The sequence below is a fragment of the Octopus sinensis genome, linkage group LG1, assembly GCF_006345805.1.
Source record: "Octopus sinensis linkage group LG1, ASM634580v1, whole genome shotgun sequence".
In the NCBI taxonomy this organism is placed as follows: Eukaryota; Metazoa; Mollusca; class Cephalopoda; order Octopoda; family Octopodidae; genus Octopus; species Octopus sinensis.
Window position 1 is genome coordinate 155,650,658 of NC_042997.1, and position 8,892 is coordinate 155,659,549.

The following is an 8,892-nucleotide window of genomic DNA, read 5'->3' on the forward strand; positions in this document are numbered from 1 at the left end:
GAGAAGGATTGTGCATGAGGGGACAGCCACGTTTGAGAAATCTTGAGTTACACATGAGAAAGTAAGGAGGGACGTCAGGAAGGGCATCGCTGTTACACTTCCAGAAGGGAAGGGTCTTCCTTTGATTCTGACATGCAATGTCTGTGCAAGACCCTGCCTCAGTAAAGCTGGACTCATGAGTCATCTTCGTAGTCATAAAACGAGACAGATGAGTGACAACCTGGCCACTGGTGGTGGTGTAACACACCATACTAATCATATCTGTCGGGAATGTGGAAGAGAGTGTAATTCGGCAGGAGGACTTAAACGACATGCAAAGGTACATGAAGCCCAGTTACAACTACAGCCGGCTATTACCAGTAAAGGTTTTAATTGCCAATTTTGTACAAGATATTGTAGATCTTTAGCTGGGCTAAAAAGTCACATTCGATCACAGCACCAGTAACAGTTAAGCTTCGTGCAATGGCCATACTCGATAACGAGGGGGCAGCCATAATAATGTATGTATGTATATATGTACGTATGTATATACTCTGGTATATACATTTATATATATATATATATATATTATATATATATATATATATATATATATATATATATATATATACACTAATGTGTGTGTGTCTTCTATTTTTTAATTATTATAAATCTTCCACTGAGGAGGGACCCGGTTTCCAACAAAGATACAAGGCTCCATCTTTGAGATGTAGTTAACACAAATTCACATTTGGAACTTGAGAAAAGCGTTGCATATTTTTACTGTTCCACTCACAGATTGCACTTGTAATGTACAAATTAGCCGGTTGATATCTGTTTCTATAAGTCCCAGTTTATCCAGATTCTCCTTTAAGCTTTTACTTACAAAACCTAGTGCTTCAATTATTATTGGTATGAATATGAATTCATTGTTTGGATATAGAAGCTGGAGGTTTCGAAACAGATGTCCATACATATCCTCTTTTTCTTTGGTTTTCAAAGAGATATTTATATCTGCAGAGCAGCTGACCTCTATGATGGTACATACCTTTGCCTCTATGTCCCAAACAATAATATCTGGCCTGTTATGTTTACATTTAACAGTAGATTTAATGGGAAAATTCCACCAGTATTCCTTGAGTTGGTGTTTATTAATGTATTCCATAACAGAGGGATTTTCTAAGTTTATTTCAGGACAGTCTTTTTTTTTTTTTTTGCGTATTGCACACGTATATATATATCTATTATATAAAAGTCAATGTCTTTACGTGTGTTTGTGTGTTACTTATACATTCGAAAACTGCTGCACCGATCCTAATGAAATTTGGAACAAAAAATCCAAGCCTGGGGAGAAGGGTAATGCTGTGTGTTTCATACAATTTCATAGACCAAAATTACTGAATGGATCATTATGATATTTGAAACTTAGATTCAATGCATAAGGGTGGGTATAATGCAATATGTTTGGTTTGAATTTTAAATGGCTTAAAGAGGGCAAAACCCCCATGAAAATTCATAAATTTTTGATGTTTATGAAATTTCAACCATGGATAATTGACACACATCAAGAACTATTCTCAAAGTTTCCACTTCTCATGAGGATTCTAAGACACCCTAATGGGGGCCTTAACTCCAAAATTTTAGTCATTTCTTTTATGATCCAAAAATAGGTCAAAAGTACTGAATGGATCTTTATGAAATTTGGAAATTATATTCTATGCGTAAGGGCCATAATCCCCATGACAATTCATATATTTTTGCTGTTGTTGAAATTTTAACCATAGATATTAGACACAAATGAAGAAATATTTATAAAATTTCATCTTCCTAGAAGTTAGAAAGACCCTTTCATGGGGACTTAACACCCACAATTTTGTCCTTTTATCTAAGCAAAAACGAATAGTTTCAGTATTAAAGTGAAACTATTAAAGTGAAAGCATCTGACATTACAATAGAGAGACGATATTGTTTCCCTTTTGACACGTAATACTTAAATAGTGGAGAAGATATGATATTGCTGTGGGCTCGCACAACACAAGAAGTTGAAAAATTTTTGGGCCTATGACACTACATGGACCTTAAGTAAGGCATGTGTAAAATCTGAATGAAATTGGTTGTGTAGTTCTCAAGTTTTAGGGATTCACACAGACAGACATACACACATTCTCATCTTTACATAATATATCTATATATATTGTGTGTGTATATATATATATATATATATAGTTGAAATTTACGGAAAAACAAAAGACGAAGACAGGTGTATGACCAACCACTCTAGTCAGTGGAATTTGAACTCACAACATAAAAACGGACGATTTGCTACTAAAGATTTTGGCCGGCGTGTTAACCATTCTGCCAACTCACCGCTTTTACTCGTGGCTAATATAAACTGTCCTCGATGTTTCGAACGGAAATTGAATCAGAGTTATCTCCCTTCACATTTTATTTACATTTACTTTGATTTGACATTCTGACGTGGGGCTGTCGGTCGAAACTGTCTTCCTTTTGATGTCGCTTATTTTAATGATTGTGCCCTGGATGTTATTAGATCATTAATTACGAGACACCACTCTTAATAGTATGTAATCCAATTGATTATTATATTTTCTGTTTATCCTATTGTTTATTGTTTATCGTGTTGTTTATTGTTTAAAGTGAATAGTTCGTATTACAGATTACACAGAATTACAGAAAGAACGTGTTTAAATACGTGACGGCTAAAACGTTCTATATATATATTATATTAAAACATGACGATCAAAACGTTTTATATATATTATATATTTTATAATATAAGACTGCGGCCGTGCTGGGACATTACCTTGGAGTGTTTAGTCGGACAAATCGACCCTAATACTTATTTTCAAAAAGTTTGGTACTTCTTCAATTTCATTTTGTTGAATCGCTAAGTTACAGGATATAAACAAGCCAACACCATTTGTCAATCAGTAGTGGGGGGTAAACACGAACACACGCACGCGCGCGCGCACCGGATTTCTACATATTCAACGTTCTCCTTTCAGTTTCCGTCTCCGAAAACCACTCAATATGCTTTGGTCGACCCGACGCTATAGTAGAAGACACTTGCCTAAGGGTCCACGCAGTGGGACTGAACCCAGAACCATGCGGTTATGAAATGAACCCTTTACCACACAGCCACCCCTGGTATATAAAACACGCATCTATATGTATGTGTGTGTGTGTGTACGTAGTATAAATCGACACGCGCTGATATATATATATATATATATATATATGAGTTGCTGAAACGCGTGTTTTATAAAGCATTAAATACCATGTTTTCTTTATTTTATTAGTACTATTATATATGTGTGGAAACGGGTGGCTTAGAGATTAGGTTGTGGTACTCATGATCGTAAGTGATTACCATTCCTGGATCGCTCAATGCGTTGTGTTCTTGAGCAACGCACTTCACTTCACGTTACTCAAGTCCAGTCAACTGGCAAAAATGGATAAACCTGCGACCGACCGGCGTCCTGTCCAGAGCAGTCAAATATATACGCCACAAAATTCGAAAAGCCTTGAGAAAGTCCTTTGATTTTTTTTTTTATTAATATATGCATATATATGACGTTAAACTGCATCCAGTCGTAAGGCCTTGGGATAGGAGTTCCAGGTTTTTGAGAAGTGTGGAACCACTATTGTTTCTAAATCTACTCTGACCCGAGAAGTAACGCCTGTTAGGGTCCTAGCTATAAGTTAATTAGCATGTGAACCATTGGAAGTGAAGGACCTATAGTTCTCGTTAGAACTTCCTTCTTATTTCTTTACTGCCCACAAGGGGCTAAACACAGAAAGGACAAACAAGGACAGACAAACGGATTAAGTCGATTATATCGATTTATTTAATCGACCCCTAAAGGATGAAAGGCAAAGTCGACCTCGGCGGAATTTGAACTCAGAACGTAGTGGCAGACGAAATACCGCTAAGCATTTCGCCCAACGTGTTAACGTTTCTGCCAGCTCGCCGCCTTCAGAATATAAACTCGTATAAAAAGAAAAAAAACCTCGAAGTTCAGTTGGTTTCTGGTTGTCTCAACCGCTGTTGCTATGCCACTGGTGTTATAACTGATTGCGCTAAGAAGTGGGTTCAGTGCTGTGCAACACTTTATCAACTCAAAACAAATTCACGCACAAGAACTTCTTAAATACTTAGAACATTTGCATAGACTTGCTGAGCTTAGGAAGTGGCCTTACACATTCACGAGTTGATTCCCACCACATATGCGTGTGTATGTATGTATGTGTGTGTGTGGAAATTAAGCTGTTCACTTCACAACCTTGTGGTGTTTTGTGTTCAGCCCCATTGCTTGGCATCTTAGGTTAGTGTCTTCTGCTATAGCTTGCCAATGCCTTCTGAGCTGATTTAATAGACAGGGCCCTTTGTATGTATGTGAGAGAGGGTGCAAAATGATGATATGTCATTTATATTATATCCTTAACATTATGAAGATCTGTCAATTAAAAAAATGTCTTTGCTTAAAACCTGATAAATGTTTGTAACAGAAAGAGTATTCAGCTATAAAATTGACTGCCTCAAATAAGTTTTCCTAATGTGCATGTATAATCCTGTAGCAATGGAATGAGAAAAAAACTGCATATAGGAGATACTAGATGTTATGTGCATGATGGAAAGCTGTGCTGATATGCTCATGTGAAGCAGGTGAGTGATAACAGCTTGCTAAAGATGTGCCAAGAACTTAGTGTGAATGGAGGAATTGCAGGAGGGTGACCTTGGAAACCTTAGGATGAAGTGGTTAAGACAAATCTCAAGATATTGAATCTCGCAAAGTCATTAACCTTTTCATTACTATAGTTTTGTTGAAATATGCTGCCTTTGTTTACAGTTATTTTGAAAGCAATGAAGAATTTAATAAAATAATTATTATGTGGCACGTAAAAAGCACCATTTGAGTGTGATCGTTACCAGCGTTGCCTTACTGGCATGTGAACAAAACATTCGAGCAAGATCGCTGCCAGTGCTGCTGGACTGACTCCTGTGCAGGTGGCACATAAAAAACACCATTTCAGTATGGCCATTGCCAGTACCGCCAAACTGGCCCTCTAGCACCCACTACACTCTCTGAGTGGTTGGCGTTAGGAAGGGCATCCAGCTGTAGAAACTCTACCAGATCAGATTGGAGCCTGGTGCAGCCATCTGGTTCACAAGTCCTCAATCAAATCATCCAACCCATGCTATCATGGAAAGCGGACGTTAAATGATGATGATGATTATGATAAAGTTAGTGATTGGAACATAAATTAACATAGAATTTTCATGGAAGGTTTAAATTTACAACTCTTTAAACCAGGACTTTTGTGTTACTGAACCAAAAGTGATCTCAAGCATGTTAATATGAAAGAGACAATGAATTCCTTTGGTGATACACAAAGCTGGGGAGAGCTTACCCACTCATGCAAGCAGAGAGAAATATATGTGAAAACGGGAGTGATTCCAGCTGGGATATAGGATGTGTGTACATATATACATATGTACACACAATCATGGCCTTTTTTTTTATTCATTTAATATTTGCTATATTTGTACTTGCCTTTTCATTAGCATTTCATCTCTCCACACCACTCACCTATTCACTGTACCATGCTGCCCTTGGAATGAGAGAAACACAAGATCTGTTTATACTCTCAGTCCTCACTCTACCACCATATCATCATTTCTCTGTTGACATCAATCATACCCATGCACACATGCGTGCGCACACATGCACTCACTCACTCACTGCAAACACCACTTGCTCTCTCTTTCTCTTTCTATCTCTCTCACACAAGCATTTTCTGTCTCCTTCTAATCATGATGCCTGTTGGTCATGTGATGAATATGGATGTTGACTGTTGCATCCAGAAGTACCAATTGTTTAGAGTGGATGGAACTTGTGGAAGAGGAAGATCCAGGAAATGGGAGGAAGTACTGAAGGCTGTTCTGAAGACACTAAACCTTACAAAGGAGATGACAAAGGACTGACACATCTGGCACCTTGCTGTATTCAAAAAGACCCATCCACCACAGCAGAATTGATATCAATGCTGGTGCCATGTAAAAAGCACTGGTGATGGTGTTACATAAAAAGCGTCCAGTACACTCTGTGAAGTGGTTGGTGTTAGGAGTGGCATCCAGTCATAGAAAATATGCCAGAACAGTCAATGGTGTCTGGTGTGGCCTTTAATACTTCCTTCTATGAGTTGCATCCACTTTAAGTAAATGGCACTTCTGCATGCAACAGTCTGGGTTCCATGTCTGTTTTGGCATGGTTTCTATGGCTGGATGCCTTTTCCTAATGCCAACCACTTTACAGAATGTACTATGTGCTTTTAGGTAGAAATAGCATGGGTGCTTTTAGGTGTTTTTTATATGGCACCGGTACCCACAAGCCCACAAGATTAGGAATGCTCAGCTGAAGAGGGATGCTGGGGACATGCTTGTATGCTAGGATGACCATGTATTTACTTAGTTTGACATGTCTTCTCAGGTACAGCAAACTGCCAGATGTCTCACTCCCCTGTCATCCCCTCTGTGGGGCCCAACATAGGAAGATCCTTTCTCACCACATCATCCCACATCTTCCTGGGTCCACCCCTTACACATGTTTCCTCCACAATTAGAGCTCAGCATTTCTTGATGCAACTGTCTTCCTTTCCTTCTCGAGCCATGCCTGGCTCATAAGGACCAGTTTCCCAGTTTCCTTGGCGCATAGATTTCCCACCTGGATGGGACGCCGGTCCGTCACAGGTGAGCTGCAAGATGCAGGAGGAAAGAGTGAGAGAAAGTTGTGGCAAAAGAGTCAGCAGAAGTTCACCATTACCTTCTGCCGGAGCCATGTGGAGCTTAGGGGTTTTTTAGCTCATAAACACACACATCGCTTGGTCTGAGATTCGAACCCGCGATCCCTCGACTGCGAGACCGCTGCTCTAACCACTAGGCCATGTGCCTCCACAACTGTCCTCATTCATATGCATTACATAGCTATACTAGTGCAGTCTTCTCTCTTGCACACTACCTCTGACACCCCTTATACCCAGTTTTTCACTCAAATCACTTACACCCTATTGTATATTCACACTGACATTACCCATCTAGCAGTGCATACTGGCTTCATTTCTGTCATGCCTTCACATGTCCTCAGCAGTCACAGCCCATATTTCCCTGCCATGTAGCATAGCTAATATATATGTATATATGTATATTAAGCTCTAAAGAAAATAATTTTCTTATTTTATTTCTTAATTATATAAGGTTTGGATAAAAGCATTGTAACAACAAGGTGTTTCTAAAATTACTGGCTAAGTATATATAGAATTATTAAGTAAACAAAGTAAAAGCTAGCAGTCATGTGTAATACACACACATAGGCACGTGCACACACACACATTTATTTATATTTGTACATACATTATACACTATCCAATACTAAATCTCTCATTTCAGGTCATAAAAATAGCCCTAAGATGCTAATCAGATTACCATGAATTAAAGTATTAAAGACAATGATAATCAACAAATGTACTACGATACTTTCAATTGAGCAGAGAGTCATTCAATGCAATCAGATGTTTTGTAAGAATGAAATTCAGTACTATTTACAGATGTATTTCATAGAAAAGCTTTATTTGGGCTGTAAGTAATTTGTTTATTATTCTTTAATTGTTGAAGAGAATTAATGTAAATTGTATTTTAGTTGAGAGTTATAATTATAACGGCTCATTAAAAACATTATATATAGTTATAAATATATATGCTCACATATACGGATATGTACGCACACATACATACACACACATATATAAACATACATATGCTCACACACATATACATACAAAGGTGCCCGTGTGTGCATACACACACTTACACACACACACACATATATCTATATATATATATATAAATATATAATTGCAGCGTGGAAGGTGTTTATAAGCCATTTAAGAAACACACGAAAACCGTTAGATTCACTTCAACATTTAAATTCAATTTGTCAAAATATTTTCATCGCTTTGAGACCGCGACCTGTTCACTGACAAAACTTCGTGCTGCATATATAATATATATACATATATATATATGTATATATATATACACACACACATACACACTCTCACACGCATACATATAATCATCATCATCATCATCATCATCATTTAGCGTCCGTTTTCCATGCTAGCATGGGTTGGACGGTTCTACTGGGGTCTGTGAAGCCAGAAGGCTTCATCAGGCCCAGTCAAATCTGGCAGTGTTTCTACAGCTGGATGCCCTATATATATATATTCTTATATATATACATACACATGCGCATACACATGCACATAGATATATACATACACATATACACACACATACAGATATGTACATGCACTCACATACATACAGTTATTTATTCACACATGACATGTCCAAACGCAGACCTGGAACTAAGTATACTATTACTACTGGATAGCCCAGGGTAAATCTGAAGGTGGACAAGCTCTATACTGTACTCTATTACATTCATAACAGAATATACCATAACTATATGTGTATGGATGTATGTATATACACACATTCATGTGAGTGTATGTGTTTACATATATATATATATATATATATATATATAAATGTGTATGTCTGTGTGTGCCTTTCAAAGTTGCACCTTTCTCACAAGTGATTTAATCTGAAGGTAAAGCAATTACAGTGTAGCAAATTCATTTTTAGTCATTCAACAACATGTAGAAGCTTCCCTTAATCTTTATTCATTTGTTACTTGATATATATATATATACATACATATATATATATATATATATGTATAATATATATATACATATCATCATCATCATCATCATCGTTTAACGTCCGCTTTCCATGCTAGCATGGGTTGGACGGTTCAACTGGGGTCT

General features: G+C 37.5%; 1 protein-coding gene across 3 annotated transcripts in view; it reads left to right on the forward strand.

The window, feature by feature from the left end:
- Positions 1 to 2,410: 2,410 nt before the first annotated feature.
- The window catches only part of LOC115213930, a 22,890-nt gene continuing 16,408 nt past the window's right edge, over positions 2,411 to 8,892 (forward strand). Inside the window, exons 1-3 of one of the 3 annotated variants that reach the window (XM_036505832.1) lie at positions 2,429 to 2,560; positions 4,579 to 4,666; positions 7,448 to 7,636. The gene's annotated coding sequence lies outside the window, so the exon portion shown is untranslated. Of the gene's footprint in view, positions 2,561 to 4,578; positions 4,667 to 7,447; positions 7,637 to 8,892 lie in introns of all 3 variants that reach the window. The other 2 variants (XM_029782931.2, XM_029782945.2) reach the window with 2 other exon arrangements.